The following is a 15159-nucleotide window of genomic DNA, read 5'->3' as shown; positions in this document are numbered from 1 at the left end:
GGGTTGTAACTGCTCACAGTTGTAACTGCTCACAGTTGATTTTAGCACATTTGAGATGGCAAATGATGGACAGAAAATGTAGAATTTGAGATACAGAGTTGTTCATTTGCATCTTCACAGACTTCTTGTTTACTTTAACTTCTTTTCAACCTTGGAGAACTCATAAAAGCAGCAGAATCTCCCAATGCCTGAAGAAGGGTGTTTGTGCCTGAAAGCATTCAAGAACTTTTATTTCAACTTTTTAATTGATCTAATAAAAGACATCACATCTACCCAAAGAACCTTGCCTGAATTGGAGAGCCTTAATATAATATAGGCATTATTGGTAGGGGTCTATTTAATTTGCAGTTTTCATGGAAACTGTGAAAAATGGCATTGTCCATGATCACCAGGAAATATTGCATTGGCTGCGATTTCCTGCAAAATCAAGCTAACCACCCCCTCAGGATGCTATTCATATCATACGATTACAGTCTGCTAGTGACATAGACTAAGTGAAGTGAAGTGAAAATGTTTCGGCACCATTTTTTAAGAAGTTAAATGCATTGCCAATGCTCCTCCGCCAACCAGTGATGAGGGGAAGGGCCACCAGGAAATGCCTGCAAAATTGACTCTTTGCGCTGTGACCAAGAGGTGCTTTGTCTCACCACAAGTGGACCCCTAATTATTGGTGTTAAATTTCCTAATGATTTCCACTCCCCACCTTTTCTTTTTTAACAGGCTTAGGACTAAGAAGACTGTCAACTGTCTACCAAGCTTTGTCACTTTAGAAAATAAAGCATTTACCTGTTGATATATCTGAGAGAACTTCCCTTCCAATCAACATAAACTGTTAAGTTCTTCAACAGGGCTGACAATATAAACCTCATTTTCCAGGTATATATGTTATACAAAACCTCTCATTTCTCAAGCTATGCTACTCCTAGGGCACGTCCACAGGTTGCCCTATGGCATGCTATGGCAACGTAGCGATCATGCGGGTCTACATGTGATTGCCAGCTACATCGCCATAGTGGTGTCCTCCCTGGTTATAATGCATGGCTACAGCAACATAGTGGTGAAATCTAACCATGTGCCATGCGCACGGTGCAATAACTGCCCATACTGCGTCACATGCACAGTGCAGTAAGTGCCTGTACTGCACCGTGCTTTAGTACTTTCGCATCTACACACCACCTTATGGTGACATTGCTATGGCACTATGCTTTAGTAACACACCAGTTTATGTGTTATTTCTGTCCCTAGCCCAGAGGACAAATTTAGTTAGAGACCAGACTGTACCACAGCAAAGCTAGGTGAAATTGCAAAAATGTATTTGCAAACATTAATTGAAATTTCAATGACTTTGCTTTAAACATGTTTGTGCTCTTTTTAAATTGCCTTCCATTAAAGTTCTCATTAAACATTTTGCTGGCGAGAATAAATATACAAACATTGGCTATAAAAGCTTGCAAATATTTGTAAAAATTAACTTGAAATTTATATTTACACCTGTTCATCTCACATAACCAATCAGGGAACAAGAACATGTAATGTGCTCTTGCTCTCTCTGCCCAAGCAAAACGGTTCAGATTATGAATTTTTGCTATGTAAAGCTATACTACCAGCAGACAATTTTCAGGCAATTCATAGACTAAAATGTGTTTGCAAGAACTCATAATCAAATAATTTTAACCAGGAAACAAATTTGAAGAGACTGACTGTAGTATGCTCACACATCATTTCTTTTGGGGAAGAATGGGCTAACTTCAACTAAAAAAATATTTGGTGGGAACAGTTTTTCCACCTCGAGTTACCAGTTAACTGGTAGGTAAAATAGAAGCCAGTGTTTGTATAAGAAATGCTCCTGTCAGGTCACACCTGTCTGGGGAAATACACTTTATCTTTTATGAACTTGAAAATCTATGCATGCAATATCTCCAATACATCCACAAGGAGGTATGAAACAACTGAAGTCACTGAAAAATAACACTGCATAGTTTCAGTGTTACTGATGTTTTTTCAGCCACTTAAGCCATTCCACAGTAAGCAGTCTTTTCTAAACTTCCCATCTTTGTCATTCCATACTAACTTTCAAGAAGCAATCTAAAGCCAATTGCTTTTGGTGCTGTTACTTCATTTCTGGTAACTGGAGAATAGCATTCTGTCACCAGTGGGGCAAAAGTATTCATCTTTTCTAGTTATCCACCACCAAAACTTCACATACTATAACTGTGTATCACTGTACCCAAACTGAAATCATCACAGCCTTGAGAATATATCATAGTTTTCCTTGTTGACAAAAATGTGCTGCATCCCCACTATTGTGAATGCTGACTGGCTCTTTTTGGGGAGACAGGATTCTAAACAAAAGTAGATTATGAAATATTGCAGAAGTGGGTAAGGCATGTATAGAAAAATCACAATATCCTTTTCTGTGTTTGGACAGTTAGCTTACTGTTGGCTTTTTTATGAGGGCGATTTTTATTTCTTCAGAAGACTGGCTTGCAAAAAAATGACACAGGCCCCTGTAGGCATCTGTTCTTGTTATACAGACAATGAGAGTGCTGTAGCAAAGTTGGTTTTGTCAACAAACTTTGTCAGCAATATTTCTATTTTTTAAACATTACAGCAGTTGGAAATTTTGAAGAAATACCATTATCTGGGCAAATCCTCCCACCTGACGCACAGCTTTCCAAAAGCTCCATTCTCTATAGGTCAGGAATGTAAAGTCCTCCCTTAATGGGGCCACAAACAAACAGGTAAATTGCTTTCATGACTGAAGCATTTAGTTTCATGTAATCTCAGACTGTTTAGCTACATCTATAGCTTTTACTTAAAACTCACATTAATTTGATTAATTCTGTTACCATTACTATAGGATATTGTGAGCTTTGAGAGGGGATGAGATGTGTTTCTATATCTTATTGACTCACATACTACATACAGTGTTTTCCCCCAAAATTAGCCCTCTAAAATGGGAGGAGGCAGATTGTCTGAAGCAGGGAAACTGACTACTTTTCTTCAGTGGAAAATGGGTGGAATGGAGGAAGCAGATGTTGTGAGCGATGGCTGCCAAGATGGCTGCAAATATCTGGAGTCCAGTGTTGACCTTCTTACTGTCCCTGGTAAGGCTGTAGCTTTTGGCTTAAGAACCACTGAGCTGGCTGAGGGTGTGTGGACTGCTGTATTTGAGGCTTGTGGTGTGGAAACCACACTTCATTATTACAGGAACTTATATAAAGAACTACTTACAGTGAAGAAGTAACAGTCCTGCAACTGCTCTTGCAAGGGTCTGAGGCTTATCCTTGTTGCTGTCCTTCCACCTTGCCCAGGCTGTCTTCTGGTATGCCACACTTTCTGGACATTTTCCGTTTCCAGGAAGACTTAATCCGTGTCACACAGGCAGACATTACTCTGGAAAAATCTTTTTTCCTACATTCTGGCTTCTAAAAACAAGGTGCATGTTTTATGTAGAGGTGTGTGTTATGGAAGAAAATACAGTATTGCTTAGTATAACAGAATTTTGATTCTGACTGTAGCTATTTAGCGCTGCCACAAATCAGATGATAAATAATAATATAACAGGTATTTATCCGGTGTCCATCACCTCAGTGCTTGGGTAAGCTTTTGCTGGCTTCATTTACTTTAGAAATATCATTGCTCATATAGATACACATTTTCAGAGGTCCTGAGAACCTGTCAAGGTTTGGCCCATAGGGGAATACTATATGGCTGTGTGGGTACCATATAATACTGCAACTTGACACAGTAGAAACTGGAAATTTCTCTCAGGGTCTGAGTACTGGTGGTTGTAGAGCTGCTTGGCTGGAACTTTATAAACTTTGGGCGGCTTCTTTTGTATGCATTTTGTTGCTTCCTGTTTTTTCCTGACACTTAACCTAGTACTTACAAATATTTTATTCATATTTGTTCATATGCCATGCTAATTAAAACATTTGCACGCCCAGGGAGAAGTGTCAGCCATCTTGGCAACCATGAGTCACAGTGTCTACTTGCTCTATTATATCCTGTGCCTGTTACAGCAAAGAAAAATCAGCTTCCCTGCTTAGGGGGCCACTCTCATGGACCCAGAGGAACAGATTTTCACCTTCAGCTTCCTGTGTACAAAAATGAAGTTTATTTTCTACCTATGGGGACTTTTTACAATCTCTAATTTTCCCTGAGCCTGAGGAAAGGTGTGTGCCCCCGAAAGCTTGGAGAAAAAGATTTTTTTTTTTTTGCGATTTCTTGGTTGGCCTAATAAAATGTATCATCTCTGAACCAAGAGTTCTAAGCTAGAGACAGACATTCAAAAAGTCTGAGCCTGAATTGATTCAATCTTTGCAGGGTAGTCTAACCTGGCTAGGCTAAACCAGTTTGTAATCACACAGACATCCCAAAAATGTAGGCACATGCCTTAAGTGGCTCAGGCTAGAAGCCAGGCATGCTAGAGCAGCCCTCTCTTCCTTTCTATAGTGCTGAGCTGGGGGGAAGAGGAGTGGCCAAGCCCCGGCAGGATGCTCTGATTAGGGAGGGGTTCCCCCCTCCTTGATAACAGAGCATTTATCGGCTTTGTTATCAGCATTTAACACCCCATCAGAAAACAAAGACCCTCTCATTAGTTCAAGCTCTTCTTAAACAACTTTTTTCAAGGGAGGGAAAATTCCAAGGAGGGACATTACCAGCTACCTGTGGATAGGTACCAAAAAGTACAAATCCTGTCTGCCACAGTATGGATTGTAGCTAGTATGTGGTATGACAGCTAACACTGAGAGGTGTCTGTGTAAGGCAGAGAGGAGTGGGGAATCCTTGCTTAGCAGGGAGTGAGCGGGGGAGCAGGGGGAAGCCAGGCAGCAGACTCCTGAAGTCTCTGCTGGAGTTCCAGCCAGGGAGCAGAGAGGAGAGGCCAGCTCTGCTGTGGAGCAGAAAGCCCAGCCCAGAGATCATGCCAGGATGCTGGGGGAGTCTGGTTTATCTGAAACCAGGAAGGGGTCTGGGACAGACATTACATAAACTGGTTTGGCCCAAATCAGTTAAGTCTGATACTACATTCAACCAGGTTTATCTCAAACCGGTTTCAGCCATTTCCAAAACTTATTTATGTGCACTGAAGATCTGTTCTGTTCGAGGTTTAAACCAGTTTCTGATCACTTAAACCAGTTTATGTGTAACGTCTGTCCCTAGCTTTAGAGTTTTGCATTTCTTCCTTGCTTAGGACATGCACCCGATTTTTGGAGGGGTGATTTTTTGTGGGAAAGGTGTGCATGGCATGCAAGTAAATATGTTCTGGAAAGGTTTTAGCTTAAACTAAAAGGTTTACCCTCCTGCGGATATGTATAATGGACTGAGCAAGGCAACTTTTTGCTTGTTTATGCTGTACTGCACTTTTACTTTGTTAAAAAATGCTACTATCAGTAGAGACAAGCTCAATTTTATTTTCAGTTCAGCTTAGTCTGTCACAGAGGAGATGCATGCTATTTGTGCTCCTATGGGACTCTATTTTTGCTCTTTCCTGTTTATTGATCTCTAGATCTAAACTAAAGGTCATTCTGAGGGTTTGCTCCCAGAGTACGGAGAAGGAAGACAATAAGCAGAAGCATTTCTGAGGTGATGTTTTGAGGTTTGCTTGATACTAGAAATGAGGCAGATAAAGTTAACCTGCTGGTGCATCATGAAGAAATGAAGCCTTAAGCCACTGCCTGCATTGGGAAGGACTAAGGAGGTCCTCTGCCTGAGCTACCTCTTCTAAACAACGGTGCTTGCCTCACACATGCTGGAAACACTGTTTTCAGCTGCCCCTTCTATCTCTATGCCAGTGCATTATGATTTCTCTATCATACTGCAAACCAGTCCAATCAATGCTAACAGCTGATGCAGAATGGAGACCCTTTGGAGAGCCAAGAGCTGTTGCTCAGGATGGGGACAAGCCAAGGTGAGACACAACCCAGCTCTTATTAATTGTTGCCAAAATAGTGCCTGGAGCTCTGAAGTAAATTGTTCTTCCCTGTGCTACTGCTGAATAAGTATATAAAAGAAATAATACTTGCCTTGGTGAATTTGTAGCCTAATTTCAAAGCAAATACAACAAGAAGGTGCACCAAAGAAACAGAATGAATGAAAAGAGAAGGATAGGTAACAGTATTACTTTTTTCACAGAAGTACAATGTGCAGAATGTATGCAACAAAAGCTTTGTAGTACATGGAAAACATATGCTTTGAAGGTCATGGGCAAACTATGCCTTTATTGCTGTTAAAACACCACATGTTGCTAACCTAAAAGCTTCTATGGGAACTTAGGAAAGGGATCAGTTAACGAGAGAAATTAGGTTTCTGCAAAGCAATCATAAAGCTAGTTTCAATGTCATGTATCACATGAAAGAATTTGCCAAATCAGTTGTATGCTCCAAGTAAATACTACTTTGAGAACAAGAGGGGAAATGATTTAAAAAGCACATGATGAAGTAAGCTTACTGGAGGTGTTTGTTCCCAAGGAAGGTAGAGCTGGGAAAATATAAAACATTCATAAGAAACACGAATTTATAGGGCTTTTGTTCAAAACTGCAAAATCAGTGTTTCTATAACAAACTTGTGTTTCCAGGAGCTGTGACTTGTCTCTTAAAAAAAAAATGCTTCATGCTAAAATGTAGCTTTCAAGGGGAAGTATTTTCCTTACCTCTGGTTGCAAGACATACTCTTGGTATAAGACTTATTTTTATGTTTAGCACATTTTATTTTTTAGTTCCGTAACCCATGCCAGCATGTTAAGCTGGGCAATGTGCCGGATTCCAGGTCCTCAAGGTGCCAGTAGCCCTGGGAAACCCCCTCAGGCAGGTCTGCTGACTGAAGTGGCCCGTGGAGTGGCGTGTCCCTCATCCCCCAAGAATTTGGTCCACGCCCAATAAACACATTGGGTTTTTTATTATATACAACTATATACAGTAAAAAATGATTAATCAAAAGATGAAATATATATATATATCACACTGGGTGGTCCCATTTATATCAAACAACGTCAGTAATTACATTCACCTGGTGATAACACCTTAAAAAAAACAGTTTCCCCCCTATAACCGAGGTTGATTTCCCTCTGGTCACACTCCTCTTCCCAAAACAATAAATGGAAACACAGCTTTAACTATGATCCACCACTAATGGTGGAGGTGAGGCTTCTGCTGCTGCAGGGAAAGTGGACTCTGGTCTTTCTTGGTAACTCAGCAACAAGTCTCTGATCAGCCACTGCAGGTAATAGGCTTCTTTTCTCTAGTTTCCTTCTGAAAAATACACCTCCTGCAAACACCAGGGGTTAAGTGTCCCCTCACACACCCACGAAGATGTGAGATTTTCACAGCCTGCTCTCTCTCTGGCATAGGTGAGGTGCAGGGGGTGCACAGGAGTCCACGTGCACCCCCCGAGAGCGAGTGCTCTCAGTTCAGGTGATGGGCAGGGGGGGAAGGCAGAGCGCTGGTGCCCCCTCCCCCCTGAGAAGTGCCATCATCACTTCTGGGTGTAATGTCTGGCCAAAGGGGGACATCAACACAGCCGCCTGCAGGTGGTCCCTGCTTGCCACCGCCATGCCCCTGCCACCACCACTGCTGCCACTGCCTGCAGGCAGTCACTGTGCCCTACCAGCATCAGGAAGCATGTCTTGCCTATGCTCTCTGGACTGTCTCTCCCCCAGCACCTCCACGTACAGACAATAGATTCCCTCTGCAGGTCTCTGTTCCTGCAATATGAGCCTTTCCAGCCCAAACAGAGGACTTCCCTCCACAGGTCACTGACCAGGCAGTTTCTCCCAGCTAGCTTAACAACCTCTCCCCACTGTTTCCCTGGATACCTGTGTCCTTGACTGCACAGCTCTGACACGGGTGGGGAATCAGCTTCTTCTGGGATGACTCAGGCTCTCCTCCATCCTGATTGCCTGCTTCCCAGCAAGCCTCAGCTCTGTTCCCTCTGCCTGAGGGGGGAAGGAGGGGCTGAGGCTGCCCTTCTCTCTAGGCTGGTGTTGCTCTCCTCCAACTTCTCTGCAGCAGCCTGGCGGCATGTGAGGCACTGTGTAGCACAGCAGGTAAGTCTGCCATGGGGTCCCAGGGCTGGGGTGGGTCATGGTACACTTGGAGCCCAGGTGGCTCATCCATGGGTGGGGGGGAAGGGGGGCTCTCGCTGCTGTGTGAGCCCTGGGTGAGGCCCAGGGGACACATGCCCCTCAGATCTGTGTGCAGAGCAAAGCAGTCTGGGCTCTGTGCCCCATGCCCACAACAGCAGCCTGCCTCAGCCCCACACACAGATCCAGGGGACACATGCCCCCAAGCCTCTGCCAGGGTGTGCACAGAGGTGGGAGCCCCCCAGTGCCCCTGGACAAGCTGCCCTGTCACAGTAAATTTGGATGTGCCTTCACCCTAACTCCCTTTCAAATATGGGGCTTAGCCAAATAAATAATTTAGTCAAAGGTCCTCAGTGGTGTTTAGACACGTAAGGCGTGTGTGCATGACACTTTAAAGTGGGCTAAATACTTTTGCATTGCTTTAATGGTGTCAATGTTTTCATCCCTCAAAGGTGTATTGTGTATTAATTCCAGCCGCTGTAGGAAATTCAGCAGCATAATGCACCTTAAATGACTTGGGGCTCAGCAAACAAATCTCCTTTGAGGAGTTTTCGTTTGCTGCCCCTACAGCCATGGAGCAAAGCACAGGGCTCTGTACAGCTTCACAGCTCTGCAGGAAGCCCTGCAGGAAGCCTGGCAGCAGCCTGGGCAAGCAGGCTCTGCCCAAGAAAAGCGGTGAGCCTGATCTTCCCCCCTCGCCTTGGAACCTGCCTGCCTGCCTGCCTGAGCTGTGCGGGGGGCCTGGTGCTTCTCTTCACAGATGGGGTGCCCCCGGGGACAGCCCAAGCTGGGTGCCTGTGGACAGGTGCTGCCTCAGGTGGGGGGCCACTGCTGCCATGGAGGGAAGCACCAGCCCTGCCCCATAGCCCAGAGACCGCTCTGCCCACTGGCAGCTCACCCGCCCCTCCCCGCCGAAGAGGCAGGGAAGGGGTGTGCACAACACAGGGGTTTAATCAGCCCTAAATTGAAGCAGTGTTTTTTAAAACCCACCACTTCAATTTAGAGCCCCCATTTTATCTACACATGCCCTGATGAGAAGGCTGAGGCTGACGCCAAGCTGTTGTCCTTAGCTTTGGTTCTTTAAGGCAGCTCCTTGCTCAGAGTGCTGGCTGTTGTGAATCCCACTGTTGGCATGGCACCTTCCCCTTGCATTTTATAGGGAGCCTAACTTAGGGTTGTAGAGTTCACTAGGCCAGCGAGGTGTGGCTGCTGGCACAGGACTAAGGTTTTTTTCATAGATTTCATAGACATCAGGGCTGGAAGGGACCTCGGAAGATCATCGAGTCCAGCCCCCCGCCCAAAGGGCAGGAAGTCAGCTGGGGTCATAGGATCCCAGCAAGATAAGCATCCAGTTTGCTCTTGAAGGTGTTCAATGAAGGCGCTTGAACCACCTCCGGTGGCAGGCTGTTCCAGACCTTGGGGGCTCGGACAGTAAAGAAGTTTTATATTTTATACAAGTCCTTCCTACATCTTAAACTTTAATTAGGCTCTTAGCAACAACACAGGCTAAAGAGTCCCAGGGCTCTCAGCCTGTCATCGTAGGGTCTGCTTCCCTGACCTCTGATCATGCGCGTGGCTCTTCTCTGGACTCTCTCAAGCTTCTCCACATCCTTTTTGAATTGTGGAGCCCAAAACTGGACACAGTACTCCAGCTGCGGCCTCACTAAGGCCGAGTACAGGGGGAGAATGACGTCCCGGGATTTGCTTGAGAAGCATCTATGGATGCAAGCCAGCGTTTTGGTCGCTTTACTATCTGCCGCATCGCATTGCAGGCTCATGTTCATCTTGTGGTCAATGATGACCCCCAAGTCTCTTTCTTGCATAGTGCTAGCCAACATAGCACTGCCGAGCCTATAAGGATGCTGCGGGTTTTTTTTCCCAAGGTGGAGAACCTTGCATTTATCGGCGTTGAACACCATCAGATTCTCGTCTGCCCACTTGCTGAGCCTGTCCAGGTCAGCCTGGATCACCTGCCTGTCTTCTGGTGTGGATGCTTTGCCCCAAAGTTTGGTGTCATCGGCGAACTTGGCCAGTTCTGATCGCTTCTGACTCCAGTGTCCACATCATTAATGAAGATGTTGAACAGTATGGGTCCAAGGACAGAGCCTTGGGGGACCCCACTGGTCACAGGACACCACGATGAGTGACTTCCATCGATTACTACCCTCTGGGTCTGACCCCGGAGCCAATTTTCCAGGTGAATTACTCTGGGCACTTCTACATGTGCGATTAACCAGAAGCTATAAACTATGGAGCTTATTGTTTCTGGGCGCACCATTTGCATGCGTGTCCTGGACCGCAACGCATTGAGCTGGGTTGGAGCAGCCCTGGAAGGCAGGGGGCCCGGGGGAAGGGGGGTCAGCCTGCCAAGCCAGGGCTGCTCCCCCCACCCCCCAGATGTGGGAGGGGCTGGCTGGAACATGGGAGTCCTTCAACATGGGGCTAGCTGGCTGGCAGTCCCTGCACTGAAGCACCCTCACACCCCAGCCAGCCAGGGCAGCATCTACACATGTGCTGCTGTGGACTAAAGTAGTTTACTCCAGCCTAATAGGGGCACATGTGTAGATGTGGGATGTTTACTGTGCTGGTAATTAGTCTACTATGCAGTAAACATGTTGTGTAGATGTGCCCTCTTTGAACTTAATAATAGTTCAGCTTCACCTGTATCCCATTTAGATGCCTAAGGAAACAACTTGATTTTGGCCCTAAGCCCTTTTGTAGATCCAGCACTAAGGGTGTATGTATACTGAGGCTGCTCCAATAAGCTGTAATTACAATGCATTGGAGAAAACTCAATCGAGTCTGCTGGGTAATTAGGTAATTAAAACTCAATTACTGTGCTTCAACAGACATCACTGTCATCTGTATCAGTGTCCCCGTGCTGAAAAATGGCAGTGGGGGCACTTTAACTAAAGCTAGTTCAATGAGCTTTAATTAAAGCACCCCCCACTGCTATTTTTCAGTGTGGGGACACTGATGCACATGATGCTCCAGGTACCCTCCCAGACCATGTGTATAAACGTATGAAAAAGTTTCATTTTTGAAACTCAGACTTAACCATCTAAGCCGCTTAGGGCCAGTCTTTTAAATGTATTCAACTATTCATATGTGGGGAGATAGATGGCTATGCCCTTACAAAAATCCCACAAGGCACTTATTGTTAGGAGTCTAAAGACATTTAAACACCTGGGCCTGGATGCTTAATTGTACGGGGGGCTAATGCCATTCTCCAAACTCAGGACACACTTCAATTGATATCAAAGAGAATTTTGTCTGAATAAGCAGTAAAAGAACAAGTCCAGAAATTGCCATTTATTTTTTATGTATTGTTGAAATGATAATAGCCATAAGAAAACAGTAAAATGTCTATATCTAAAGAGTCCTGAAGGCAGAGTATAGGCCAGGATAGCAGATGGACGGTGTGGAGACCCCCTAACAAAGACTCAACAAGCTAAAATTTGATGGCATTAAAAGGAAGATAAATCTGACTAGTACTAAATAACTAAAGCCTGCCTCTCCTGTCCAAATAACAGCAGTGGCAACAGTTAGGGAATGTACACAAATTATTTGCATTAGCACTTCATACACATCTATTTTCATGCAAGTCCATTGTATAGGTAGTAATATCTGCCGTTCCCCATAATTTGTCTTTTAATGATGCACTGTTATTACATTACAGTGACCTGAAACTCTTAATCTTCTAGACCCCATTTGCACAGCTTGCATTGTAGGTTTAATTTCACAGCTTTTAGTTTCCCAGCATACAAATACCAACAATTTATGGAACAAAATTAAGAGTTTATTAGAAATATCAGTCACTGTGAAAATCCTAAGGGATAATCCACAATTCTGTAAACGGTCACAATATAAATAATTGCTTGATGAATATGGACTATGTCTGTTTGTTATTAAGCACCAGCAGAGAGCTAATATTCTTTATTAGTTCTGCTAAATGCTGTCTGATGGGCAAGGAAATCACAATCAAATAGGACAGTTAGGTTAAACAATTATTTCTTGACTTCAAATGTATTCTTTTCATCATGAAATAGGTAAAATAGATATGCACTGTAGTTTTACACTTTAGCAAAATTCATAGTCTTTACCCTTAGTTTCATAGTCTCTAGGGTTGTAAGGGACCTGAACAGATCATCAAGTCCGACCCCCTACCCTGGACAGGAACAAGAGCTGGGATCATAATACCCCAGCTAGATATCTATCCAACCTCCTCTTGAAGACCCCCAAGATAGGGGAGAGCACCACCTCCCTTGGGAGCCCATTCCAGAGCTTGGCAGCCCTAATCATAAAGTAATACCTCTTGATATCAACCCTGAACCTGCTCTCAATCAATTTGTGGCCATTATTCCTTTTTATCCCAGGTGGTGCCTAGGAGAACAGAGCCTCACCTATTTTCCGCTGGTCCCCAAGGTGAGATTATAGATGGCCACCAGATCCCCTCTCAGTTTTCTCTTGTGGACGCTGAATAGATTCAGGCCCTTTAGTCTATCTTTGTAGGGCCTGGCCTGCTGCCCCCTGACCATGTGAGTGGCCTTCCTCTCGACCCTCTCAAGGTTAGCCACAGCCCTCTTGAAGTGCGGCACCCAGAACTGAACACGGTACTCCAACTGTGGCCTGACCAGTGCCTCATAGAGGGGAAGGATCATCTCCCTGGACCTGCTTGTGATGCATCTGTAGATGCATGACAAGTTGTGGTTAGCCTTACTGACCACTTCCTTGCATTGGCGGCTCATGTCCATCCTGGAGTCAACAATGACTCCAAGATCCCTTTCAGCCACTGTGTTGTTGAGAAGGGAGTTTCCCAGCCTATAGGTATGTTACAGGTTCCTTCTCCCTAGTTGCAGCACCTTGCACTTGTCTGTTGAATTCCATTCTATTCTCATCCGCTCACCTCTGTAACCTGTCTAGATCTAGTTGGATTCTGTCCCTCCCCTCCAGTGTGCCCGCTTCTCCCCATATCTTTGTGTCATCAGCGAATTTGGACAGAGTGCTTTCCATGCCCACCTCCAGGTTGCTGATAAAGTTGTTGATTTTAGCACAGGCCCGAGGACTGAGCCCTGGGGAACTCCACTGTCCACATCCCTCCAGGTCAAAAACGACCCATCCACCACCACTCTTTGGGTGTGACCATCGAGCCAATTTGCCACCCATCTGACTGTGTAGGCATCAATGCTGCAGTCGCCTAGTTTTTTTTTATGAGAATGGGGTGAGAAACAGTGTCAAAGCCTTCCTCAAGTCCAGGTAGATGACTTCCACCTCAACACCCGCATCCAAGGAATTGGTGACCTTGTCGTAAAAGGAAACAAGGTTAGTCAGGCAGGATCTGCCCACAATGAACCCATGTTGATTGTCCCTGAGCATTACCTCCCATGCTGGGCCCCCGCAGATGTGTTCCTTTATAATTTTCTCAAAGGTCTTCCCAAGGACCGAGGTGACTGGCCTATAGTTACTCAAGTCCTCCTTTCTCCCCTTCTTGTAAATGGGAACCATATTGGCCCTTTTCCAGTCCTCTGGGATTTGGCCAGAGCAACACGAGCGCTCATACAGCCATGCCAGGGGCCCTGCTATGACCTCCGCCAATCCCCTCAGTACCCTCAGAAGAAGAGCATCCAGACCTGCTGGTTTAAACACATCCAGCCCCTTCAAAAGTTCCCGAACTAGATTGTCCCTGACCCTAGGCATGGCGTCGTGTCCCCTGAGCCTGTCCATAATCCTAGTGGGGGAGTTGTCCCAGTCCCTGCTCAGAAATATGGAGGCAAAGAACTCGTTGAAAAGATCAGCTTTTTTCTTTCGCTGCAATCACCAGATTGCCAAGCCTGTCCTGTAGGGGCCCCATGTTACCTGGTGCCTTCTTCTTACTCCCTATGTATTTGAAAAAGAACTTTTTGTTATCCTTAATTCTGGTCACCAGCCCTAGTTCCGTCTCTGCCTTGGCCTTCCTAACCACCTCCCTGCAATCTGAGCAACGGATGGGTAATCCTCCTTGGTAATAGCCCCTTGCTTCCACTGATTGTATGCCACCGTTTGTGCCCTCAGGCCCTCCTGGATGCCTTTACTGAGCCAAGGGGGCTTTTTAGCACTATTGTCCCCCCTTTGGCTCGCGTTGGGACTGACTCCCTCTGAGCTCAGAGGATCATCTCCTTAAGGAACAACCACCCGTCCTGGACTCCCATCTCATTGAGGCTCTGAGTCCCCAATGTCTCTCTTACTAATCTCCTTAGCTCATTGAAGTCGGCCCTCCTGAATTCAAGGACTTTTGCCTTACTGCTTGCTTTCACCACCCTGTGCCAGATAGCAAATTCCAGCAGACAATGGTCACTAACGTCTAGGTAGTCGAATACCCGCAGTTCCCTCACCAGGTCATCGCCTGTGGCAAGGACCAAGTCCAGCAAGGCATTTCCTCTGGTGGGATTGTGTACCTCCTGGGTTAGGTGGAGGTCCTGTATGCAGGCTAAAAACCTACATGAGCATTCAGACCTGGCTGACTGATCCTCCCAGCAGATGTCTGGGTAGTTTAGGTCACCCATGACAACCACATCCCTTGTCCTTACAGCCTCCGTGAGCTGACTTGAAAATTCCAGGTCCAGTTCATCCCCGTGGTGAGGTGGTCTGTAGTAGACACCCACTATCAAGTCCCTTTCCCCACGACCCCCTTGCATTCTAACCCAGAGCATCAGTTTGCCCCTCTTCTGAACCCATCCTGATCATCGAGGACGCGTACTTCTCTTTAACATAGAGCTCTACACCCCTCCCTCTATTTTTTCCCTACTCTGTCCCACCTATACTACCTATAGCCCTTGATATCTACTGCACAGTCATGGGTAGAATCCCACCAGATTTCTGTAAGCCCAACCAGGTCTGGGTTCTTGCTAGCTAGCAGGAAGGTTTTTGCATTGCTCTGTTAGACTACATGGTTAGTAGTAGTAGTAGTAGTAAATTATTTTGTCATTCCCCACGACCCCTTGCATTCTAACCCAGAGCATCAGTTTGTCCCTTTTCTGAACCCATCCTGATCATCGAGGATGTGTACTTCTCCTTAACATAGAGTGCTACACCCCTCC

Source organism: Alligator sinensis, unplaced genomic scaffold (genome assembly GCF_000455745.1).
Source record: "Alligator sinensis unplaced genomic scaffold, ASM45574v1 scaffold978_1, whole genome shotgun sequence".
In the NCBI taxonomy this organism is placed as follows: domain Eukaryota; kingdom Metazoa; phylum Chordata; order Crocodylia; family Alligatoridae; genus Alligator; species Alligator sinensis.
This window is presented reverse-complemented; position numbering follows the sequence as displayed.